The sequence below is a fragment of the Haemaphysalis longicornis genome, unplaced genomic scaffold, assembly GCF_048455015.1.
Source record: "Haemaphysalis longicornis isolate Haplotype H1 unplaced genomic scaffold, Haemaphysalis longicornis Haplotype H1 scaffold_3, whole genome shotgun sequence".
Taxonomy (NCBI): Eukaryota; Metazoa; Arthropoda; class Arachnida; order Ixodida; family Ixodidae; genus Haemaphysalis; species Haemaphysalis longicornis.
In genome coordinates, this window is record NW_027526335.1 from 35,329,388 (window position 1) to 35,354,992 (window position 25,605).

General features: G+C 49.3%; 1 protein-coding gene across 4 annotated transcripts in view; it reads right to left on the minus strand.

The window, feature by feature from the left end:
- The window catches only part of LOC144174273 (uncharacterized), a 299,423-nt gene that overhangs the window by 173,807 nt on the left and 100,011 nt on the right, over positions 1–25,605 (minus strand). For 2 of the 4 annotated variants that reach the window (XM_077702877.1, XM_077702878.1), the window contains exon 1: positions 16,348–16,561. The exons of the other annotated variants lie outside the window; for them this stretch is intronic. The gene's annotated coding sequence lies outside the window, so the exon portion shown is untranslated. Of the gene's footprint in view, positions 1–16,347; positions 16,562–25,605 lie in introns of those variants that run through there. 4 annotated transcript variants of the gene reach the window in all.

Genomic DNA, 25,605 nt, shown 5'->3' on the forward strand with positions numbered 1-25,605 from the left:
CTGAGCAGTCCAAAATCACAAAGAAATATGGTGACCAGACGTTCCGTTTTGGCCGGGACAGTCCCGTTTTTGAGGTACGTACGCTTCTGGCGTCCCGCCTATCTGCCCCAATAATGTCCCGTTTTCGCAGAACTGCATAGTTTCAAATTTGGCGCCACGCAATTTGATCCAACCAAAAGTGTGCCGACACGTTTCAAGCATGTTTTACAAATATGACCTTGAGTAGTTTAAGATATTTTCCAAGAGTTTACCATTTGGATGTATTCTTACCGAAGAGCGCTTTAAAGTTTCTTACCGAAGACGATTTTGAACAGGAATTATTGTCAAGCAAAACATTGCAAATAAGCTGGAAGGTTGGAACTCTTCAGGTCATAGGCGGCGGACAGTACGAGGTGGCTCTGGGGCCCGAGCCCCCTCCGAAATCCTCCCCACCCTCCCCCAGTGATGCTGACTTCTGCTCCCCAAAGTACCATTACCCATTACCAGGGCTACTACCAGTTGAGGTCTGCTTTGAATAGCCGCTACCTTCTCCCTTAAAATTTTATTGTGGCTAAAAGCTTACTGCGTCATTGCGGGCGCAGACGTGCACGGCTTACTTTCATACTTTCCATCACTTCTTCGAATGCTTACCATAGGAGGAAAAGTGCACTAGAAGCACCAGCGACGGTTGCATCATCCGTATTTTTCATTTCATTTTTTTTTGTACTTATGATTGTGAACGCCACGTCCAGTCATCGACAAATGAAATGAAAACCCAAAATTATGAAGACTCAAAATCAAAGAATCTGGGGGGCAGTGGAGATAAAATAATGGCTCGCTAGTGGTATATTTAGAAAGATACCTTTTCGAAGAAATCTTTGTTACATTTTTGTAATAACGCCACGCGACAATTTCACTTGCATGGGAAGAAATCACGCTATTAGTGTGTTCTGGTTAATTAAATATTTTCGAGTTCGCGTTTCATTTGTCTATGACAAAATGCGTTTAAATATACACAAAAGAATAAATTATATTTTTTAAGAGAAGGGCGTAGCCTACTAACCATCATTTTTAAAGCAAAGCTTTCTACCTCTACCAGTGAACGGTTTCTTCGTGGCGTGCGCGACAAGAAACTCCTAACGCGGCCGGGGAGGGGGAGGGCGGTTTTCTTAAACGGAGCACAGTGTAGATGGCGCGGCGAATGGTTACCCAGCGTTCCCCGCCCGTAGGTGCCTGCTCACAGCGGCGGGCACGTCGGCGGGACGGCTATGTCGTCTACTTTAGCGACGGTTGTTTTGGGCCTGTTTTGGCGCAGCTTCGCGTCCATTGCGCGCTTCTTTCGCACGGCTTGTTCGACAGCACCTCGTGGGTAACGCGGACCCGACGGAATTAAGTGGCAGTACGGCAAAGATACTTTAAGGATTGGTTTGCAGGGCGGGGAAAACAAAACGTAGAGACCACATACACACATCTGGCCGCTAGAGAAACCCTCCCTTTTGCGCACTGCTTGCACGTTTTTATAACTGGTGAATAACAATTCGGTTGTGCTTTGAGAGGTATTACAAAATGCGAAAGCAGCAACTGGTTCTGATAAATAGCGATTATAAAAGTTCCCTCAGCTTTATCGCAATTCTCAAACTTACTAAACTAACTAGTTTAAATCGGTATAAATGTGAATCACTAAGCTCACATGCCGAATTGTGTCAGTGTCTGCGCTTGTGTCGCGCAGTGGTGTAGCCCCAAGCTAGCACATCAGTATGGCTAGGTTCCGCTGTCTCACCCTTCGAAAGACGCCCCTCTCCGTTTTCTTTCTGCCGACCCACGGCCGAGCTACAGCGGTGGCGACCGCCACTCTAGCCCGGCCGTGGCCGACGCTGCTGCGTTCGGAACTCCGCCTCCGCGAATTCCAGGTAACGGCTGGCAGAATCTCTGGTTCCGCCCTTTGTAGAGCCACGTGTGTGAATTCAAGTGACGTCGCATGGGCAATTGTTGTGGGTGTCGTTTTAAGCTTTGCTTTCCAATCACCTTCACAGCGTGGATTGGAGCCATTTTTTTTATTATTGTTAGGGACAGCCTTTGCTCAGGGAATAAATATGTTGCTATATGTTCACCTCACTTGAATACGCTTTGCGTGCTTTTTTGAACCTTAAAAAAGGCTGCAGTCTTCAGCAGGCCCCCTGCAGTCTTCTGCAGACCCCATAGGAAGAGTTTTCTATCAGCAGCTTGTCAAATGCACGCGAGTGTGTTGTGTCTCAGAATTGCTGCTCTTTCCAGTAAGCAATCTGGACAACTCATGTAAATAGAAGCTCTCCTAATAATTTACATTTATTGGGTATAAAGACATCGTCACTTGCATGCAGAGGTCATATATATATATATATAATTCCTAAGTTCAGTACTCAAAATGAGGCCAAGCCGCATTCACTCAAAATCAGAATCACATTCAGATTATGGGGTTTAACGCGCCGAACTTGCACCCGGGGCCCCCAAAATTTGTCACCCCCATCACAGACACGACGATAATAATAACAAAACAATAAGTTTATATATATATATATATTACTATTCATGTCTTACATTGCCGCTATATTCTTACTATTACATCAGCGAGTACAGGGTGGGTATTAAGAACGGCATCTTTCTTTTAGATACAAATGTACAAAGAACTCACGGGTAGAGTACAAAGAGTACCCTAGAGTAGAGTAGAGTAGAGTACAAAATGTACAAAAAATTCACGGGTAGCGAAAGCACACGTGGTCTTCGAAATGTCAATACAGGCATACGTAATATACGACACGCGGCGTGAAATGTGAATTGACACCAACTCATGTGTAGGTCTATAAACAATGGGCAATATATCAAAAATTTACAAAGAGGGGAACAGCGCAACACCGGCGAAACACAAGAGGAAGAAAGTGACAACCACAAGCGCTGTTTCTTCCTGTGTTTCATCTGTGTTGCGCTGTTCCCCTCTTTGCAATTATGCACCAACGCGCCCAGTTTTTAACCGTATCAGAAAGAAAGCAGCAGAATAAGATTACATGCGTTATTTACGCAAGCTAAACCACAATGACTACATAAGCGGTTTAGAGCACCCAAGAAGCCGACTGCGGTGCATATCACGACTACACGATTCATTGATTGTGGGGTTTTGACGCGCCGACGCTACACAGGCGATGAGGCGCGCCGTAGTGGAAGGCTCCGGATTAATTTTGACCGCCTGGGGATCTTTAACGTGCGCCGAAATCTCGAACACACGGGCGTTTTCGCAGTTCGCCTCTCTGATCAGAAAAGCGGACAACTACTCGAAGACCGGCCTTTTTGTGAATAATATTCATTGTGATTCGTTTCTCCTTCAAGGTGAGCCTTTTGAGACAAAAACGTCCGAGCTGGTCGTACAGATACCACTTTCTGAACAAGACATTCACAGCGCCATTTTACATCTGTATCCGCATCATGTTTCACTTCGCGTTGAAAATAAGCGAGGAATGCCCGCACCCAACTAAACAGACACTGCACTGAAAAAAAAAAAAAGTTTGGACTGTATCGGCAGGTTACAGCACCAAATAAAGAACATTTACCGGAGTACGTTGGTTGCAGCAGCTATTCAATAGCTGTTTGGTGGTAATACGTAGAGAAGTAGAGAGGACGCCCGCCGGTACAACAAGATTTACCGTCAACTGTTAACTGCTTGATAGCAATTAAAATTGGCATTTTTCGAGTCTTAACGTTGAACTTGCCAAACCAGAAAATGTAATTGAGATTTTAAAACCATGTAAAACTTTAACTGCCCACCGAAATTAAAAAGGCAGGAAAATGGGAGAGCGAAAGGCCACAACGGTTTCAAAGGAAACAAACAAAGCATGATTTGTCGTTGAACGAAGGTAAAAATTTACTTGTTTTTTCTCTGTGGGTATCCGTTTCTGCGATCTTTCCTGTAAAAACTGATCACAAGTTATCTTTGCGCCATCAGTGTTGTCAGGTTAGACAACCTATCTTCGGTCATCTTTGATCGCGGATAATTTTTTGTTAACTTTAGTTTAGAAAAGTCCCTTTCTTGTTATGCCACCGATACGGTTAACAACCAAGAGATACAACTTAGGTTTGGCAGACTCCCCAAAAATTTTAATTTAGCAACATACTATGAGAAGTTTACTAGAGTCTGCAGATTTTGTTACATTCTGTTGCATGTCAGTGGCTCTGAGTGCATCTCCGCAGCCGCACAATCCTCAAAGCGCCGGTGTCTGGTTACTAGTCAAAACTGGAAAGTGTTGCCTAAAGGCGAATGCGGATTGCGACTCCGCGCAGAAAAAGTTACAAAGTTTGCAGAAGCAATGGCGCTATGAAAATGCTGGAAAGCTCAAACAAAACAATTTGCATTATAAGGCCTTCGCGACGATAAAGAAATGTTTTTGTGACCTTAAATGGCAGGCTACGAGTTTATAAAAAAAAAAGTTAAATAGTGCCACAAACATTCTCGACCTAAACGAGTGTCGTTACGTGTCGCTCGTGGAGTGCGAAAAAAAAAAAAAAACGCTAGTGGCCGAGCAAGAAGCAGCCAAAAGTTCCTCGCATACCACATGGTACAGTGGATAGCAAGCTGCACAACATCACCGGAGATGATGGATTAGAGGGCAGTCCGAGGAATTCGGAAAGCTTTGCAGCCAGCTGTTCCGGCTAAATCGCGCATACGTCACGCGGGCTTGGGGCCAGCAACGACAGGTCTGTTTAATAAGGGCTATGGGTGCAACAGAATTAGCTGCTTCATTCGGGCAAATTTCCGCGTCGTGTCTGGGAAAGGACCGCCGACGGACCCCGGTGGGCGAAGGGTGCGGGAGAAATAGAAGTTGTCGCGGCAATTACACAGACTGCAGCTTTGAAGAAAAAGGCCATTTCCAACTAAATATTGCGCAGGAAGAGTGTTTTCACATATAAAATGACCACCCCAGATATTCGGAAAACGGGTCTCTTCGTACCTCACCTTTTTCACCAGGGAGCAAATTTGAATGGGCTGGTGTGGGCGTAATTTGAGCAGTCGAAAGCTGCGGTTCCAGTTTTCGACATTGGAGAAGCACAAGCGGCAACGTCCCTTAGCACACGCCGCGGTGGCTCAGTGGCTAAGGCGCTGCGCTGCTGAGCACGAGGCCGCGGGCTCGATTCCCGGCCGCGGCGACCGCTTTCCTGATGGAGGCGAAAAGCAAAAACGCCCGTGTGTACGAGATTTCGGCGCACGTTAAAGATCCCCACGTGGTCAAAATTAATCCGAAGCCCTCCACTACGGCGCGCCTCATCGCCTGGGTTGCGTCGGCGCGTTAAACCCAACAATCAATCAATCAACATCCCTTAGCGACGCCGCTGCTCACGTTTGTCTTGAAATATGCACAAGGTTCCTTAGCGCTTAGCAATGTCGGCATGCTGTGTCACCACTGCCTGTATACAGTCGAGCCCACTTATAAAGGCCGCAGTCATAACGAACGTGGCATGACCGTCACAGCATGCATTGAGGCATTGACATTTCGTTTCGGATATAACGAACTGGCGCGAGGGTGCAACTCGGGTACAGCGAACGATAGACCATCGCCCGAGGGCGCCCGGCGTTCCCAGTCGCCACTTGGTCGGCTTTCCAGGAACGCGAAGCGTCAAATGAACTGCATAGGGATCTCCCTTTTCCAACAGAACTGATTGCAGCCGGCAAAAGAAAACGACAGGGAAAGGAAATGTAAACAAAAAAGGATGTCGTCGTGTGTTCCATGTTGCTCTCCCCCTCCCCCTTCCCAACTTCGTCTGCAGGCGGACGGAAGGAGCACACGACAGAAGAGGGGTGAAGCGGGATACGAGAGAAAAGAGGGGAAACGACGGCTAACTTGCAGAAAGTTGGGGTTGGTATTGTGCCAACGCTGGTGAGGCACATGCATTTCTCCTGTCCAGCCTGCCTGCGGCCAGACAGGGCGGCGGAACGGAATTTGCAGGGTCACAAAATTAGCTACGCAAGAACTTCGGCAGCCCCCGTTCATGCTCGCTTATGGTCACTAGATCCACTAGGTCACGTGATGCCCGAGTCAGAAGATCCAACGAGTCAAGAGATCCAACCGAGTCACTAGATCCAACGCGTCAATTGATCCAATGAGTCAAGAGATCCATCCGAGTCCTTAGATCCAACGCGTCACTAGATCCAACGAGCCATTACATCCAAACGGAGGAACTGCGCGTGCTTGTATTTCTCGGAATTGGGAGGTCGTTGTGTTCATCAGTTTGTTTTTGTTTACTAGCATCCACGAATAACCGGTTGATGAACTTGCACTCTCTAAATGCCTAAATGTGAAAGAAAGAACGAATTGAATGCAAGATTTTTTCACCATTGAAGTGGTACTGATTTTGTACAGGCCATGTCTCAACCGTGAATTATATATGCATTCATTTCGCAATTAAAAATAAACAGAGAGCATAACTAAGTCGTCACAAATTCACAATTTCAGTAATTCGTTTCAGTCGTTAGCGCTGCCATTTAAAGAACATTTACAAGAAAGGTAAATAAATGAAAGAGTAATGAGGAACGATCCTTAGTAAATACCTACAATTTCAATCGTTTAAAAATATGTGGATTCATAATTATGAGTAAATATTACAATAAGAGAACAGACCACGTTTTAAGAAAAATAAATCTTTGAGAAACTGCCCGAAGACAAATCAATAGAACACGATTGAGGAACCCTCTTTAATACACAATTACTGGAGAATTTGTTTCGAAGAAATTCACGGCACTTATGATTATGCCGGGATAAAGAAAATATTATTAACATAAAAAAAGTCTCTAATTGATTGCAACTTTTCACTGTTTTTTTTTCTATCATCAATTCCTGGATCACCTACGTCTGTTTGTACCGAAATCGACCAGCAGTGGAACATGCGGGTGCTTAACTGTGCGTGTAATCGTATGTTCATGCACCGAAAAGGCCCTGTAAAAATACCCCCAAAACGAATGTGTTATTCTATTTTTTTCCCCTCAAATGTTAAATTCTGAATCCCTATGGACGTTCGCCCTGAGGGTCAGCCACCTGCCCCTCCCCCAATTTCTCTCGGCACATGGGAACGGCGGAAGGGGCGTGCATGGTGCCGGCTTCGGGGGGAGCTCGCCTAGAACTTTTGGACTTGGATCGGGCCACCGATACCATTCGTGTCACTTAAATGAATGCGCGCGGCAGCGTCCGCTAGCTAAGGCAACCCATTCAGGAGCTCAATGCACAGTTTTCCAAGAACGCGCTGAAGCGGACGATGTGTTCGACCGAGGAATAAGAGACGCGAGGGAGAAGGTGAAAAATCCTTCCCCGCGAGTAGACGTATATTTCAGTATTCCGGTATTTTTGTGTACGGTGCTCTGCTCTATCCGCTTTTTCCAGCCCCTACAGGTGGCGCTGCGGAAAACGGCAATGGCGGACGGGACGGTGACCTGGCCTTCGTAGTATTACAGTCAAACCCGGCTATAACGAACCCGGATAGAGCGAATTATGCTATATATCGAACAAAAATAATTCAGTTACGGAAATACATGGGAAACACATTCCTTATAACGAAGTTCACATCCGATATATCGAACTCTAGGCGCCTAGAATGGCCGCCGAAATGCATGTCTCGGAGCGGCGATTGAGATATGGATTGGTGGATTGGCCGCGACCACGGAGCAAGAGCCGCGACTGACACATTGCGCCTCTCACGGAGCGACGTGACGCCCAATACTTTCCGTAACTGTTTCCGACGCGCGGGACTCGCGACGGAACCCGCCCATCAGCGAGTCCGGACCATGACAGCAGCATCGGTGAACTGTGGGAAGAGCTCGCCAACGTTCTCGATGATGTCGCGAGTGAAACCCGTATAATGAAGCGCGTTCGGCAGTCGATGTGCTCCGCCAATGCTTCTTAGATTTTTGAGGACGTGGACTCGAACTGGTGCAAACAATGTTTCGTGTAGATAATGCAATATTAGTTGAAGCCGCCAAAACGAAAGTGAAAACAAAAATCACCGCTTTCTTTTGCAACCTGGGCAGTTAAGGAGGAAAGTAGCTTTATTACTTGCAATAAATGGATTATTTTGGTATGGTAATGGTTACTGTACTGTGTTCGTTTCTGCGTACGCGGATGGCGGAGTTGGGGAGGAGGGGTGGGGCGCTCCCGCGGATTGCGAACTCGTAACAATAAGCTCGTTATAGGCGGGTTCGGCTATATCGAACTATTATATATCGAACAAATCGCGGTGCATATTGCAGTTCGCTATAAACGGGTTTGACTGTAGAGTGTACTAGAAGATTTCTTTCTTCTAGTACACTTCAGTAGCATACTTCGTAGCAGCATGTGCGCCAGCATCAATAGCGGCCTAAAACCCCGTAGTTCCGCTTGAAACAACTACTTTCTTGAAAAACAAACATGCATACGTTGCTGATTGCGAGACAACATTCGATTCGTTTCAGGGTGTCTGCTGCGGTGTAAAAAGCGCTGCGAGTCAATCCGCTGCGCAAGGCTCAGGCCACACTGAAGTGGTTTCAGTACCATCCCGCCTCCTTGGGCAAACAACCTGCTGCATACGGTACAACGCTAAGTTTTGGGATATTATTGCAGTGTACGTCATCGCAGTGCACGTTTTAATTTAAACGTGTTCATTTCCCTGTGTGCATACTAAGCAGAAGCGCACGCGCACCATGCGCGGGCGATATGTGCGTATTACGGTGTTTTGCTTGGGTGTCGTAAAACCCAGTTGTCACTTTGGGCAGTCAAACCATGAATACGAGGCTCCTATTACGTCGTTTCAAGTTGTACACAAACGAACGTACGTGTTAGCATTATATATAAAGCAAAATTATAAGCCTACGTGTGATATTGAAGCTTACATGAAAATACAGAAAGTAATTTACAGGAGCGCTTTTGGGTTGTAGTAATTATTTTAAGAGAAATCGTCTGGCTGAAATTACGTTATGTTGATCTGACCGCCGGTAAAATTTTTTAAGTGCGTCAATGCTTATTACCAAAACGAAAACGGGGGCTACCAAATGCATTCAAGAGCTCGCATTTGAACTATCAGAACCAGTTACTTTTTTGTCATTGCTAAAACATCTTGCTTCGACATAATTATTTGTATATTCAGTCATTAATCAATAAACGCTTCCCGACATTTGCTTCTCGCCTTCGTGTGCAAAAAGTTTTTATTTGTTTCTTTATTGAAAATAAAAGCAAGCGGATTGGACAGCCTCTGCTGCTGATATATTTGAAATTGTAATTAAGGCAATTTATCAACACATAAGTGAAGATCGGTTGACACGTTATGCGGTAATGAATGTAAATAGTTACCGAAAAAGGCGATCACATGGTGATACAAAGAGCCTACAAAATCGGCGCCCTCATAGCAAAGAACGTGGCAGACGTAATTCAGTAAATAATAATTTAGGCACCACGTACGCACAGGTGGTTCCGGAAGGCTTCCGTTTTTCTCCGCAGCAGACACCGGTAAGTCCGAAAACTCTTTCACATTTACCCGCTGCTTCTACAGCCTCAAGAAAGTTGAGATAATATGAACGGTCGCTCAGCCTATATTTTCTAATTATTTAGTCGGCATTGTCGATTACTATACTTGCGATATCTATTTTCCTTTCACTTCTGCGAAGCCGCACGGATGCCGCCGGAGCGACGTATACCGGTCCGCCGATCACCGTATCCCGGCTTTGGACAAATTCCGCGCTGTGTCACTGGCGCCGCTGGAAAGAGCGAATCGGATTCGCCGAACAGGGATTTGTTCCCAGGTCGTCAATACGGATGCTTTCCCCTGTTTTACCATCTTGCACAAATGAAAATATGCGTGCATAAATTTCGTTGTCATACCGCAAACTTCGTCTTCATGGCCCTCATTTTACTTTGGCAACGAGAAGTCCCCCGGAAAGCACAAAGCCACCTTAACCTCCAGTTGGCGTGCAAGACGGAATATCAACGAACAATCGCTCTGTTATTATTGATTCCTCCCCAGCTTTCCTGCTGAAAAATATAACTGGACGGGAACCTAGTTAATTCACAAGAAAAGAGATATTTCGAACTGACCATCCAGTGGACTTGGATTTGAAAATCTGAATAGTTTGCGTGTCATTAAATATGAAAAGTTACTACTCATACACTTCAATGGGATATTTCAAAGGCCATGAAGCCTTGGAAAACAAAGTTATAAACTTGAAACTGCGCACAAAGGAAGCTCTTGCCCATGCATTGGCTGGGGAAAAGTCATTGTACTGCGCTCAATAACTTTATAGTAATCACATTTGCAAAGATTGCAGTAAGCTGGAAAACTGCACCTGGTCTTCCTTTATTCAACTATTTGTTATACCCCTTTTTTTGCGAGTAGGTGGCAATGAAGTTATTTTTTTACAGTGCAGCTGTAAGTCGCTCACTCGTGTGCATTCCTACTTTGCTCTGTTATGTCCGCAGGATCGTTCTGCAGATTACGCATTGCGACAAAGCCCCAACTTATTCGGGAAACTGCTGTTGCTTTAAATCCAGCATAGACATCTCAGGTAAAATTATGGTGCGGCCTGACAGATCTTTCATCACGGCGAGTTCATTTACTTGTCGTAATTAGGTGGTCCACAGTGAAATGGTAAGCGTCGAGGAATTCTATTTTGTTGTAAAGATGTGAACATCTACGGGATGAGAATTGTTACAGAAAATTCCTGTAACTCTTGTTTTCTTAAGAAGACCCCGAAACATATAAATGAACTCTGACTTCTGAGGCGGCTACATGGTCGTGGGGAGTTTTATACCTGGTTACAACTCAAGAACGGCACCACCTCATGTAGTGTATCACTCCGCCAAAGCGCCAGACCCGTGACATCAGTGCGGTCGCGTTTTGAAAGGGGTTTGCTATGAATGCGTGATATCGTCTGCCTTGTCTCACGCAGTTTGTTTGTCGTCACTGGAGTCGTTTATAAGCATATTAAGTCCAAAAAATCACGAAAACGGCTCATGCCATGTTCAAAATATTCCCAGTAACGCGCTACTTGCGCCGCGCGGAGAAACATCCGGCTACAGTGATAAGGCACAGCGGCAACTTCTGGTGCCGTTCTCAAGTTGTCACCGAGTATAGCTTAGTCGATATTATGGGTATTTTACCAGTCGCAGTTTTGATAGAACGAACATAATGCCGCTACTCCTAAAACATTCCGATCAATACGCTCGCAAACAAGATAAAATCTACTCCATAGAGAAAAGAAGCGTAATCAGAATTTTCGGTTAACTTGAAGTGATGTTTTTAGCTGGTCTCGGCAATTATGCGTGCAATTCAATGGAAAAATAGCCCGATAATTCGAAGCCAAAACCAATTATGTCGGGTAGTTGGAAGCTATTTTGAATAAAAACATACGTGTGGCCGTCATTTCTCGATGAAATTCAAATTTTTCGGCTCCAAAACACCACCGTGTACCGTGTTATGTCGGCGCCTAGGCAACTGCGGCTGCGCACAGCCAGTTCCGTTGAAACTCGCGCCAACGTACGCATCAGTACGTTTTTTGTACGTTCTTTGCTGCACACAACTCCGTGTAAGCAGATTGCGTGCTGGACGCTTCAAGCTCCAACTATAGCGATGAGTCTTAACACTCAGGACAAAAAAATGTCGTGCGCTTGAATTTGCGAGGAAAGTCGATGTCCCGACCAAAATCAAGAAGGAAGACGTGTAGCGTAGTCATGGCAATGCTTTCATGGTACTTTCTGTTTGTTTGATTGATTGATTGACTGATTGACTGACTGATTGACTGAATGATTGATTGATTGATTGATTGATTGATTGATTGATTGATTGATTGATTGATTGATTGATTGATTGATTGATTATGAGGTTTAACGCACCGACGCTTCGCAGGCGATGAGGCGTGCCGTAGTGGAGTGCTCCGGAATAAATTGGACCACATGGAAATCTTTAACGTGCGCCGAAATCTCGAACACACCGGCGTTTTCGCTTCCATCGGAAAAGTGGCTGCCGCGGCCGGGAATCGAACCCGCGTTCTTGGGCCCAGCAGCACAATGCATTGGCCACTGAGCCACCATGGCGGGATTCTGCTTATTTGAAAGCTGTGTTATTTCGAAGCTGTTTGCGGTCCTCATGGAGTTCGTATTAATATGAATCAACTGTATTGCTAAATTGCAATTCAAAGCGCTTTTGTAACTCCTTTCGTAACATCATTTTCATTAGTATCTAACAGCTTCGCTGTCTAACAGCTGAACAGGACAGATGTTCCGTATAACGTGCTGTTGGGCTAGTTGGTGCATTATGTATCACGAAACTTGCGCTTAATAGACATACACAGACGAAGGAAGACGGACGTCCGTCTTCCTTCGTCTGTGTATGTCTATTAAGCGCAAGTTTCGTGATACAGGACAGATGTTCAGTTTTTATAAGAAGTTTTCGCATTTTAATTGCTACCAACTGTGCACACCGCAGCTGAAATTGTTCGTTTTGGTTTTCTGCATTTTTAAAGCCAAGCTTCCGAAAGGTGCAAATATTCCACCAAATATTCAACAAATAAACAGTCATTTTTGGCAATGCCGCATAACAATCACCTGGCCTAAAATAATGCAGAATTGCGAACAAGAACATTTGTAATAAATAGGTTCGAATCGAAAGGTCCGACGGCCGCGTGCGGTCCGCGGGCAGCGCGTATGAAGCCCCTTCTTCAGAGAAATAGATCAGGAGTCCGGCGGACCGGGAACTGCTAGCGGGGCTCCGGCCGCGGTTGTGGTCAAGAAGACGACGTAGGCGACGTCTGAAGTCTGCATGCAGACTTTACTGCAGTATCAATACATGTTTTTTCCAGTGCAATCGGAGATGCCGAAAAAAATAGAATAAAACGTCATCGAGGAACCATTCTCAACAAATAATTACACGAAAAATCGTTTCAAGGAAGTCGAGTGCATTTATATGAGGCTGTGTTTATGTGCCGTCCGACGGTATTAAAAGCCCTCCACTAAAGCGACGCCCACAGGCATTGTTTTGATGGAAAACGCCCCGTAGGGCTGTAGTGCCTAGAATATACTAGGCGCCGTAGTCTGGCACTGCTTCGCCTTCCACTAAAGTAGCCTAACGTTAACGAATCTAACACAACCTAGCGAACAGAAAAAAGTTATGGCACCGAAAACTAACCTAAGTTGTGAAAATTATAATTACATCTGAAAATGTAAAAAAGAGAGAGAAAACCGACGACTCCTGCGTTATAAGGTTAAATGGATCTTTCCAGCACCGTTCCTCCTAGCGGCTGCCACGGCGAACTAAAATTAACAGTAAGGCACCCCGCCCCCTCCCCCGTCCAAAGTCAGGGTTTCGGAGAACCTGTGCACAAAATATCCCCATCCCGCGGTTCCCCCGCAACCGCCGTCACGTGTACCTTTCACATGAACGACACGGTAGCAGGCGCACTTTCCCGTGACTAATCTGCAGTGGTTGCCGCGCCCTTTTTTCCTAATTTTTTTTACATTTTTCTTACTCCCTGATGGATAGCCGAGTGCTCGCAGCGTGGTTAGTCTCAAAAGACGTTGCCCCTTTCTTTTGAAAGTGTTGTGTGGACTTACGAACTCACCACGAGCTGTAGAAAAAGAATAAATAAAGACGTGCAGCGCTAGAAAGCATACCCGCTGCCCAAGCAGTAAGCTGAGGGGCAACCCTTTTGTTCATTTTGTAAAGCCGGAATGGAAGGCGGCGGGGGCAAAAACGTTGCTGCCCTAATAACCCTCCTCTCCCTCCCGGCCCTCCGAGTCACTAGATCCAACGAGTCATAAGATCCAAAGGGTCGGTACATCCATCCGAGTCATTAGATCCAACGCGTCGCTAGATCCAACGGGTCAGTAGATCCAACCGAGTCACTAGATCCAACGCGTCACTAGATCCAATGAGTCAGTAGATCCACGAATGGATGTAATGACTCGTTGGATTTACTGACGCGTTGGATCTAGTGACTCGGAATCGTTCATGCTCACAGGCGCTTTCCTCTCTAGTTCGGCCGAGAAAAAAAGTGGAAAGAAAAAAAAAAAACATGAAGCAACCTGAAACGCGTGTCATGAAACCGAAACGCGTCGAGTGCCACTCAGGTGTCATCGGTCCTTGTCGATGAAGCAGGGGAGCAAAGCATTGGATCTGGTTAAGAAGTACGATCTGTTCAAGTAAACAATTTTAGATGACCCTGAGCTCCAACATCAATGGCGAGCCGTTGGCCAGGAAGCGCAACAACCCCAATGACAATTCGTAGGACATTTATGCATATATTACGAGCCATTTTTCCGCTTGTCTAACTCCGGCGGGCGAACGGCAAGCTTCGCCTCATGGCTGTATCGCCGCGCGCGGTCCAGGCAATGTCTGCGGCCGGGTCATTGCGCCCGCCGTATATGTGCCCCGTTTTCACGCGCAGAAAATGCTTATTACACTTATAACGAACTTCGGATATAACGAACAAGTTCAGCGTGACGGTAGAGTTCGTTAAAAGTGGGCTCGTCTGCAGTTTGGAAAGGCCTTCACGTCGAGAAAATAGCTTCAAAAGAACAACGCCAAAATACACGCCCCCAAGTTCGCCAGGATATGCTTGGCGTGCACTTTGTCAATCTTGTCATTCTCTCTCTCTCTCTCTCTCTCTCTCTCTCTCTCTCTCTCTCTATCTCTCACTCTCGCGGTGGCTAAGGCATTGCGCTGCTGGGCACGAGGTCACGGGTTCGATTCCCGGCCGCTTTTCTGATGGAGGCGAAAAGCAAAAACGCCCGTGTGTACGAGATTTCGGCGCACGTTAAAGATCCACAGGTGGTCAAAATTAATCCAGAGCCCTCCACTACGGCGCGCCTCATTGCCCGCGTTGCGTCGGCCCACTAAACCCAACAATTAATCAATCATTCTCTCTCTCTCTATCTCCCCGAATGTGAACTTCCGCATGACAGTGGTGGTGGTAAAACTTTTCAAGTGAGGGGAGATAAATAGTCTTACTACCATGCAGAAGTTCACATTCTGGGGCGGTCTGCCCTGGCACGCATGTCACAACAAGTTCAACAAAAGTTCTCGACCGCGCATCAGAACCAACTTAAAAGCAGAGAGAAAAATTGCCGCAGCTTGCACTAGTGGTGCAAGGGAAGAGAAACAAGCAGAGCTGGCGGCCCCTCTCTCTTTGTCAGAGACCCGGCTGTTGCGACTCGCATGGATTTCCGAACTTGCCGCGGTCCACTTATGCAAAAACGCCCGCACGCTTTCACATCTCCTCCAAAGTGGACCGCGTTAGCACGTGCTAGAACCCGTGGCAACCGGCTTCGCGAACTCGGCGTCTGGGCTCCCCACGCAGGTGAACTCTTTTCTTACTATTTTTTCGTGGGCTCCTCACGTGGCGCAAGCCAGGACGACACCGGGCGCAGGCTCACGTGCGTTCGATTTTTTTTTTGCGAACGCCACCGGACCATGCTCAAGCAGCTGTGCTGCTAAAAAATGTTCTTGAAAGTGGTGTAGGCCGGATGTCTGGCGAAAGTTTCATCGAGCAAATAGCGGGATCCAGCTGGGATCCGTGGGCGTCCGTGCCTCTCTCAGCGCACGTGCGGTGTCACCATGGAGCGAGCGGCGTCCGCAGCAGTGATCTCGAGTGGCGTGCTCCGAGCCTCGAGGCGTGCCGGCGGCTGATATATGCAAGGCTCGCATTTCCCGTCGGGACCCAGCCACGTGGGCGAGCCACCGCCGTCGACAGCAGCGGCGGGGCGCGAGCTTGTGCGGCCCGAGCCGCGCCGCCGGCCGCAGAGCGAAAAGGGAGAGGGCGGCGTAAACCTGCCCGCAAATCGCTCTGCCACTGGAGCGCAGCCAAGAGTTCCGACGCGTTGATTTTCCGCGATACAGGGAAAGCACGGGGAGAGACCGGCCGACGGTCCGCACCGCCGCACGACGTAGTACGTGTGACGGACAGTGGGCGCGAGCAGCGTGCCTTGCATAGAGCGGGTTTCTCCAAGGGCACGTTCAGCGCTCTTCGCCTGCACCAAGGTAGAGCGGAAGGCGTCACCCGAAAACGCCGGCCCGCAGAGGATTACCGCAAAACGGAAATCCCTGCAGTGGGAGCAGCCACAAGTTTCCGCAAAATCGCGCTTCTCGCGAGTGTTCCTCTTCGCCACGGGCCGGCCGCAGGGCTCGGAGGAGACATGAGAAGCGGCGGCCAGCGCCGGCAACACAACTTGTTGCGGGAAGCGGCGGCGCGGCTGCGGGGAGAGGGCGTTGCGCAACACGTGGTTTCGCGCACTGCACGGCCGACAACGGCAAGCGCTTGGCCCGCGTCCCAGACGAGCCGACCTTGGCCCGTGCGACGCGGCTTCTGCTAGAGGCACAATGTTCCGATCCACATACCTCGCCCGTCGCAGGACCAAACGTCCGAGGCACTCCCAAGGCACGGGGTTCCGTCCAGCGACGACGAGACGGGCCGCACAGGAACAGAGGAGACACAGCTGACGGCCGCCGCCGCGGCGGCCAGGCGAAAGCACATGGAAGCCGGCCTTCAAAGCCCACGCGGAGGAGCCGGCGGCGCGGGGAAACCCGGAAGTGGTGGCGGAGCGGCAATCTCGACGTCATCCGCGCGCTGCACTTCCGGCAACGGACTACTCTCGCTGCTCGCTCGCGCAACTCTATGCATGCTCCGCGGCACCGACGCGCTCGGCGCAGACGACGCTCGCTTGCTGCTTGATTGGCGCCCCAATTAAAGCGCGTTTCCAACAAGCCGACACTGCACAGGCACGCCGACGCGATTCGGGCGTGCCGAACTCGAACCCGGGTCCGACCGTCGCCGCAGCGAAGCGTTCACCAGCGTGGTCGCAGCCGCTGACGTGAACGTAGCACGTGAAGCCGCGCTGCGCTGCCACACCCCTGCGGCGGCGGCGTCCTTGAAAACGGCGCCAAGGCGTTACGCCGCCAGCCGTCCCCTGGTCTGCGTAAACGGAACCCTTGCGGGGAAGCAGCCTTCCTCGCGTATTGATTCCGAACATTGAGCTCTGCGTTCGCGCTCGTGAAATATTGGAGGAAACTGAGCGCAGGAAATCGGCACGGACGCACGGCGTATGCGACGTCAGGCAGTGATGCCAGGCCGTCAGCAGCTGCACCGTGGATCACGTGCTTCACATTCAACGTGCCATTACATCCGTAGCGCCAGCACATTCATCGTCGTCCAGAAACGTGGCATTACGTCGTGCTAGCACGCCCAACGTCCATTACACCAGTTCCGTTTGGTTCCTCATAATGTGTCTCCAGATACTGAACACATAAAATTTTGTGTCCCACAGGGGTCAATAATAGGACCAATATTATTTATTTTGTTTCCATCCCACAAACACCATTTATTATGCCGTACGCAGATGACACAAATGTCTTATCATCGCCGAACGTGTCATCTCTTGTTTCTTCAACAAATTCATGGCACGACAGCCTATCACGATGGCTTAGATTCATTCAGCTTTAACTGGACGTCAATAAAACGACGTATATATAGTTTTCTGCTCTATTAACAGAACTGTTACTCTTACTAATACACCTACATTTGAATCTGACCATTTGGAACGAGTTTCCGAACACAAGTTTCTAGGCGCAGTATTTCATGAAAACCTCCGTTGGGGATGCCATACTAGTTCTATAAACTATTATGACGTATTTTGCTCGTACTAACTTGTTTAAATTTTCCTTTTTTCCCTCGTACCATAGAGGAGTGGAACAGTTTGCCTGCAAGCCATTTACACTCTCCTGAACGTATTCACGCAGAAATTTGAAATCGTTTTCTAACTATTACAGCTGTTCCGCGTTTCGCTTCCCACCATTTCCTTTCGTTGCTTTTGTTAAAAATGTTCCGCTTTTCATTTTCTTCCTTCTTTCGTTGATGTTGTATTGAAATGTTGTGTATGATAAATGTATTGTTTCGCCCCTCCCGTTTTGGCTTCTGGCCAGCAGTATTTGTAAATAAATAAATAATAAAACGCAATAATGCGCAACACATTGGCATGTTGAGTAAATTTAGATCCCTGTTACCCACGAGAATAAAAAGGAAACTTTATGTTGCCTGTGTACGCTCATGGTTACATTATTGTTTACTTGTATCAGAGTCCTGAAGGACTCTGCTTGTATGGAGAGTTGCGTCACAATCGCGTTCGTGGCAGACTTGCACCGCATGCAAAAGAAGGGCCTGTAGTTCATCGATATTCTCTCAAACTATGCCAATACACTTCCATGCATCCAAAAAGACTGCATACTTGATGTTTAATCTTTGTATAATCAACGACTCGCTATAACGATTTTTGTGGAATTCAAAGCTGACCCAGAGCTTTTTTTCTTTTTAATTACACCAACACTGAAACGGCATATAATTCCCGACATGAAAACTTCATAAAAATTACGCCCATCTTCCCGCGAGGGAACTCAGATGTGATGCGACGCATCAGGGGGGAGCGTTTGGACTGACGCTGGTATTGGATTGCGTCAGTCCACTCGCTGAAGGGACTGTCGCTTCCATCACGTCTTCATCGGAAGATCTTGCACGGAGGTATCGTCAAGCAAAGTCAAGTCAAGTGCGAGAGCGAGCGCTGGGCTGATCCGGCGCCGTGCGCTAGGAGAGGAGCCGGGGGGAGAGTCGCGCGCATGCGCACACATGCGCGCACCCAGAGCAGCGAAGCGCACACGCGCAGCTGTTGTTATGATAATGAGACGGAGTGAGAGTGCGCACACATGCGCGCACCCAGAGCAGCGAAGCGCACACGCGCAACTGTTGTTATGATAATGAGACGGAGTGAGAGTGTTGCGCACAGCTGTTGGAGAGAAGAACGGAGGAGAGTTGCCCATGTGCAGTGAGCATGCGGACAACGCCGCGACAACAACGACGCAGGAGGGACATACCCGCGAGCAAGAGATGCGTCGCATCTAAAATACGATATACACCCGCCGCGGTGGCTCAGTGGCTAAGGCGTTGCGCTGCTGAGCACGAGGTCGCGGGTTCGATTCCCGGCCGCGGCGGCCGCTTTTCTGATGGAGGCGAAAAGCAAAAACGCCCGTGTGTACGAGATTTCGGCGCACGATAAAGATCCCCAGGTGGTCAAAATTAATCCGGAGCCCTCCACTACGGCGCGCCTCATCGCCTGCGTTGCGTCGGCGCGTTAAACCCCACAATCAATCAATCAATTAAAATACGACATAGGAGTAATTACGGCACACAAACACTTAAATGGCAAATTCCTAATCTCCTGAACAGTCACCCTGTACTGTTTCACATGATTGAACACACTTCCTCAGTAGCCGCTTTTAGACGGAAAACCAAAATGTATTTCCTACATGAAGTGTGAGACAATTTCTTGAATTTTCGTGGTATTTTGTGTATATGTTTACGCTATGTTTGTTTCGTTTGCAAAGGCGGAGTGGTTGCACGGTAATCTCATTTTATTTTTATTTTATATTATTATTTATTGTTTTGTTACGCTAAAAGTTTGTATGTTGTGGAATATATCGTGGGGTTCTCAGGGGCGACTTAGCCAGTACTCCGGCGTAGGCCATCACGCTAGCTCCCGGCGTGTCAACCACGCGGGCTCCCGCACCCGCGGCAGCCCAGCGAGGTTCGCCGATACGAGAACAGAGTAGACAGTAGTGCCGAAGCACAGCCGTTTATTTGGTGACTCCCAAAGCATGCGAGCGCAAGGCTCGACGGCGTTCACGAATCACGCCGTCCGGGTCGTGACCGCAAACGGGAGGCAGGCACTCACGGCGCGCGACAAACAACAGTTTCCACCTGAGATGTAGGGTATCCGCCAGCGCCGCGCTGCTCCGCCGATCTTACACCGACCGGGCCTCCGGCGAGACTCTCCCAGACTTCTCCCGCGCGCACACATGTTCGCGCCGCCCGCGCGCCTATGCCCCGCACGAACCGGTGGTGCCATCTATCGGGGGCCGCCGACGAACCAGTGGAGCGCCGGACCGGTTTCAGCACAAAGCGTCTCTTCCGAACATGCTTCCGAAGCGCGCGCCGGCTCGGGATAGCGGGCCGCGGTTCTCCACGATTCCCACAATGTATATTTGTATTTGCTTCTTTTCCTGTCGCTTTTGCTGTCTGGTGCCAGAGGCCTAGTGAGGCGACTATTACAGTGACCTTATGCCTCAGCACCATAGAAATTTTATTGTCAAAAGCTCAATAAAAAAAAAAATGGACGCCATCCCGCCCTGCGAAAGTGGGTGTTCAGCGCAGTTTTTATTTTTTATTTTTTATTTGTACATACTGCAGCCCCATAGGGCTATAGCAGGAGTGGGGGGGGGGGTACAGAAAGCATACATCCAGAGCTAACTACCAACAGACCGAGGCACATGACAACAAAAAGAGGGAGGGGAGATGACCAAAGGAAAAAGTACACAGAAATCACAGAAAAAAAAGCAAATACCCATATATGTATTGTAATGGAACACGAGTACTGGCATGAACACTTTAATACGTATTAGGACGAGGAAAGCGCGGACAGGAATTCAGTCAAAGGAAGACAGCGGGTGGAATATGGCATCAAGTTCCATTGTTCTACAGCAAGTGGAAAAAAACTATATTTGAAAGTGTTGGTGCGGGCGAAGTAGGGGACCAGGTTTAATTTTGATTGGCTTCTAGTCGTACGTGGTTCGGCGTAACTTATTAGGGTATTTTGAGAAAGGCGACAGGAGCCATTTATGATGCAATGCATAAATTTTAGCACATCAACGCGCCTGCGATCTGAGAGTGGTGTCAAATTCAATGAAGACAGTGTTGATGACGGCGAAAAATAACGGTCGTAGCGGCGACAAATAAATCGAACCGCTTTCTTTTGAATGCCCTCAATTTGATTTATTTCCATATGTTTGTAAGGGCTCCAGACTGGGGAGGCGTATTCGAGAACAGGCCAGATTAGAGACTTGTAGAGCATTAATTTAGTTTCTTTAGGAGAGTTCCTTAGTGTACGGCGGAGGTAACCTAACTTTTTTAATGATTTATTGCAGATGTAGTCAATGTGTGACGACCAAAATAAATTATGCGTAATTATGACACCCAAATACTTATATTTTGAAACCCTCTGTAAAGTTTCCTGGTCAATTCTGTAATCGAAATTGGAGGGAAAAGTGCTCTTATGGAATGAGAGTATAACAGTCTTGCGGAAGTTAATTTTCATGCCCCAGCTATCACACCACCTGCAAAACAATGCGAATGACTCCTGTAGGTGGCAGTGATCCGCAGGTGAAGTGATTGTGTGGTATAGAACGGAATCATCAGCGTAAAGGCGAATTTTACAATCGAAGGCAGATGGCAGGTCATTAATGAATATTAAAAACAGTAATGGTCCCAGGACTGAGCCCTGTGGTACTCCAGAGGTTACAGTAACAGTGCTAGAGTTTTTTTGTGCTATATGATACGTACTGGGAACGATCGGAAAGGACTACACCACTACACATGCTGATGGGGGAGGGTGTGAAATGTCCCTCGTCTCGGCAGGCTTGTCGCTTGCACTCGGCTTCTCTGGCGGCAAATGCTTGGTCCTGAAGTATGCGCTCGGCGTCTTGGGCGAGAACTGCTGCGTCCTGCCCAGCCTGACGCATACCGCTAGCCCTCAAATGACGTCAATCCCCGCTCCCCTTTCGAGAGCAGCTGCAAACCTAATCTTCACCGAAACACATGGGGGGGGGGGGGGGGGGGGAGGGGATCCCATTGATCACCGGCGTCCTATCATCCATCATGCCGTTTCGATGCTTCTTTTGTGTTTTTTTTTTCTTTACACAAATACTGAGCTTTATGCTGCACACCTCCTTAGCCTGATGCATGCGTTCGGCGTCTTGGGCGAGAACTGCTGGGTCCTGCGTGGGGTTCTTGTTTACGACACGAAATTTTCTGCAACGATTGGCTGACAGCTTTACTGTAAAATTGCGGCAGCAGGCTATGAGCAGACTCGGTGGCAGGTGAAACACCCTGTTGTCGAACTCAACCCAGCTAATAATAACAATACAATAATTCCATGCTAACTTAACTCAGCTAATAACTATAGTAACGCAATAACAGTAACAACATCGCGAACATGCACACCGATTTGTAATGCGGTTTTATGCAATCTCTGCGCTAAAAGGCATGGTTTTCACCAGTTTCATGCACCGACCTTGTGTTTACGCACAGACTATGCAAATTAGACAGGCATTGTTGCGGAGTTACTACTCCTTTAGCTTGACTGAATCCAGAATCATTCCTTTCTTTTGTGACGGCGGAACGGAATCGGCGCCAGTTAACTGTTGAAGCGTGCGTACGCCCTTGGCGTTTTTCGAACCGCTGTGCAATACGACCGCAGAGGGCATTGCTTGACCCCGCCACTTTCACTCGGACGGACGCCGTTTTCCCTGGCGTACCCGCATTTTTTTTTTAAAGCAAAGCTTTACTACTTTCGTCCAGCGATTTCGTGGAGGATGCGCAAATGACCTTTCGACCGCAGACACACCCCCGGCGACACACCCTTCAAAGTGCATCGCGTGATTTGCCGGGCCCGCTGTTGGCGCCTGCGGGCGCCGACAGCGGACGCCACCGCCGCTGCGGCCGAGGCAGCCAACCACCCCCGCGGCCTCTAAAGCATGCGGCGCTGGGTCGTTTCGGCCAACGTGACTCGTCTAGCGCCCGGCGAAGAGAACGCCGCGTTCGCCATGAACGAACGCCGCGTTCGCCCCGGCCTCCTTCAGTGAGCGTTGCACGGAACCGAACGGCTTTCAGACATGGTCGGCAATACAGCCAAATCAAAGGTTTAGCCAAGCGAAACTAAGACTACTCGACCAGACTAAGCCAAGCTTTTGCTTTGCATATCCAAGGTTAGCTGAGCTAAACCGCGGCCATTTTTTCCGCCAGCCTACCATGGCATCAAGATGGCCTCCGAACAGGTCACCGGAATGATCCGACGCGTTGCGAACCGGAACAGGGGACTTAAAGAAGACGACGCCTTCCGCCTGGTCAGAGCGTTCATCGTGTCTCGCATCACCTACTCGGCCCCGTACCTCCAGCTAACGAAGGCGAACAGGAACACGCTAGACACGATCATAAGGAAAGCCACCAAGACGGCTATGGGCCTGCCCCAGTACTCGTCTACGCAGAAGCTGCTGGACATGGGGGCACATAATACGGTAGACGAGCTCATAGAGGCTCATCGTTCCAACCAGAGAGTGCGACTGAGCCAGACTGAGCACGGCCGAGCAGTCCTTCGGAAGACTGGTTGGCCCATCGAACCACAGATACCCAAGCACCCTCTACCTCCGCCGTGGAGGGAAGCGCTCAAGACCAAGCCCCTGCCGCGCAATATGCAGGCCGGCAGGAACGACGAGAGGCGTGCCGCGCGGGCACAGGCACTCGCCCGACAGCTGGAAGCAGACCCCCGGGTCCTCTACGTGGACGCCTCACTTCCCCAGCACAGCAGCAAAGCAGTGGCCGCCGTCACGACCATCGACAAGCTGGTGACCAGCGCGTCGCTACGGACGACAGATGCCAGCCAAGCAGAAGAGATGGCCATCGCTCTCGCCCTCACGCACGGAGACGTGCATACGATCGTCACTGATTCCAAGACGGCTTACGGCAACTACCGCAAGGGGATCGTCTCCCACGCGGCCATGGCAATTCTCGCAAAGCGCAGCCCACCGGGACGAGACGTAGAGCTCGTGTGGGTTCCGGCACACTCGACAGTGGAAGGCAACGCCCTCGCCGACCACTACGCCCGCGAACTAGCAGACCGGGCCGAGGACGAGTCGGAGCTACCGCACCCAGTCACGAGCTACCGCGAGATTGCCACGCTGTACAGGAGCGCCAGGTGCAGGCTTCCCGTGCCGCACCAGCAACTCGACCGCAAGCAACAAACAATAGAGAGTTTTAGCATAGCGGCTCCCGTACGCTACGCTAAGGTTAGCGGGTAGCGGGACCGGACTGCGCATGCGCGCGCGGGGACTGCGAGGAGGTTGCCACTCAGCAACACCACCTAGGTGGTGTTGCACTCAGCGGAGGGAAAGAGCGGGCATGGCGAAGGCAGGCCTCGCGGAACTAATCCACCCCACCGTGACGAATTTGCTCCCCCCAGTCGCGCCCCGCTACCCGCCGCCGTAGCGTTAGCGGACGGAGCACGCTATGCTAAAACTCTCTAATAGTGCGCCGCGCACAAGCGGGGTCACTGGCGCACCCAGCTTTATTGAACAAGATGTTCCCGGCAGAACACGACCCCATCTGCCCGTTCTGCAAAAAGACGGAAGGCACCCTGCCGCACATACTAACGGAGTGTACTGAGCTCAAGAATCCCCTACCTTCCCTCCCCCTTCCCCTTCGCCCCCTACCCGAGCGATGGGAGATCTTGATGTCCAGCCCCGACCTGTCGACGCAGCAAGAGCTCGCGTCCAGGGGCCAGGAGCTATTGGACTCATATGGGACTCGTGACTAGGGTTCCACCCCGTCTGACGCCTGCGAGCGTCACCTGAAATGGGCTCAGCGAAAGTTGTTTCTCTCTCTCTCTCTTCCAGACCAGGGCCATGTCGTGGTCGTCGCTTTAGGTGACACCTGCGCCTGGTATAAACTGGCCTTTCTTTGGCCGTCTGAGGAGAATTGGCCAGGGTTCGTGTCCGACGCCTAGAGCTGGCGGCAGCGGCGACGCCTTGCTGCTTCGCCCTAAAGATGGTTGCCGATGATGCCAGGACGCTGGGCGGCAAGTTACAAACGTGCCAGTGTGCTGAGCGTCGTCAGCGTGCTCAGGTGTTCTCGAGTATATCTATTGATGACGCCGTTTGACAGAGGCAGAGACTTGTGGCGGCTCATCGTAAGAGCTGTCCTTGTACATGGCGGCGTATTACCGTCACTGGTGGTCAGGGCGTTCACTCTTACCGTCCCGTGGGAGCGTCTGGCCTCGGCCGTGAGGGGTAGTGTGGATAGCGGATCTGTGCTCTTGGCCGTGCTTTGGATGTTTGTTATTTGTGTATGCGGCAGTGTTTGTTGGTCATCCGGGGGATTTTTGCGGAAACGGCGGTGGGATGACGCGAAGGATGTCGCTGTCGCATCCGCGCAGTGTTACGATCCCTTACTTTCTGCGCATTGAAAGTCCACTGTCACTGCAAATCGCCTTTGCTGTCTTGGACTGCGCCACCGGTTCTCGGATCATCGAGCTGGAGGCCGCGCGCAATCCAAGAACGACGGATATACAACCCATCTGCCAGTCAATGTCTTAACTAGCGCATTTCACCCAGAGTGGAATGGCACTGTAATGGGCCGGGCTAGATGTTTACGCCGGCCGCTGTATCGATGATCAGCTGGGACTTCGCAAGCGTAGCGCATCTCAACGGTGTCGCTTATACCGGCCGTTATAAAGGTCGTGTGACAGCGGGTTTAAACGGGAGGGATCAAATGTGAAATCGGACAGGACGAAACTGACAGGCCGTTTTGCGCCGGTTTGGAACGAAGGGGAACAAGCTAATGGGAACTACAGCAAAAAAAAAAAAAAAAACGTTGCAATCAAAGTTCTTTGGGGTGTTTTACGCGCTTATGCGGCCCCGTGTATAATTGTGCATAAGTTGAAGGAGGATAAGATGTTCCTGGTGCCAAAGAACCCCCAAAGCGCGCGGCGATCACCGCACACA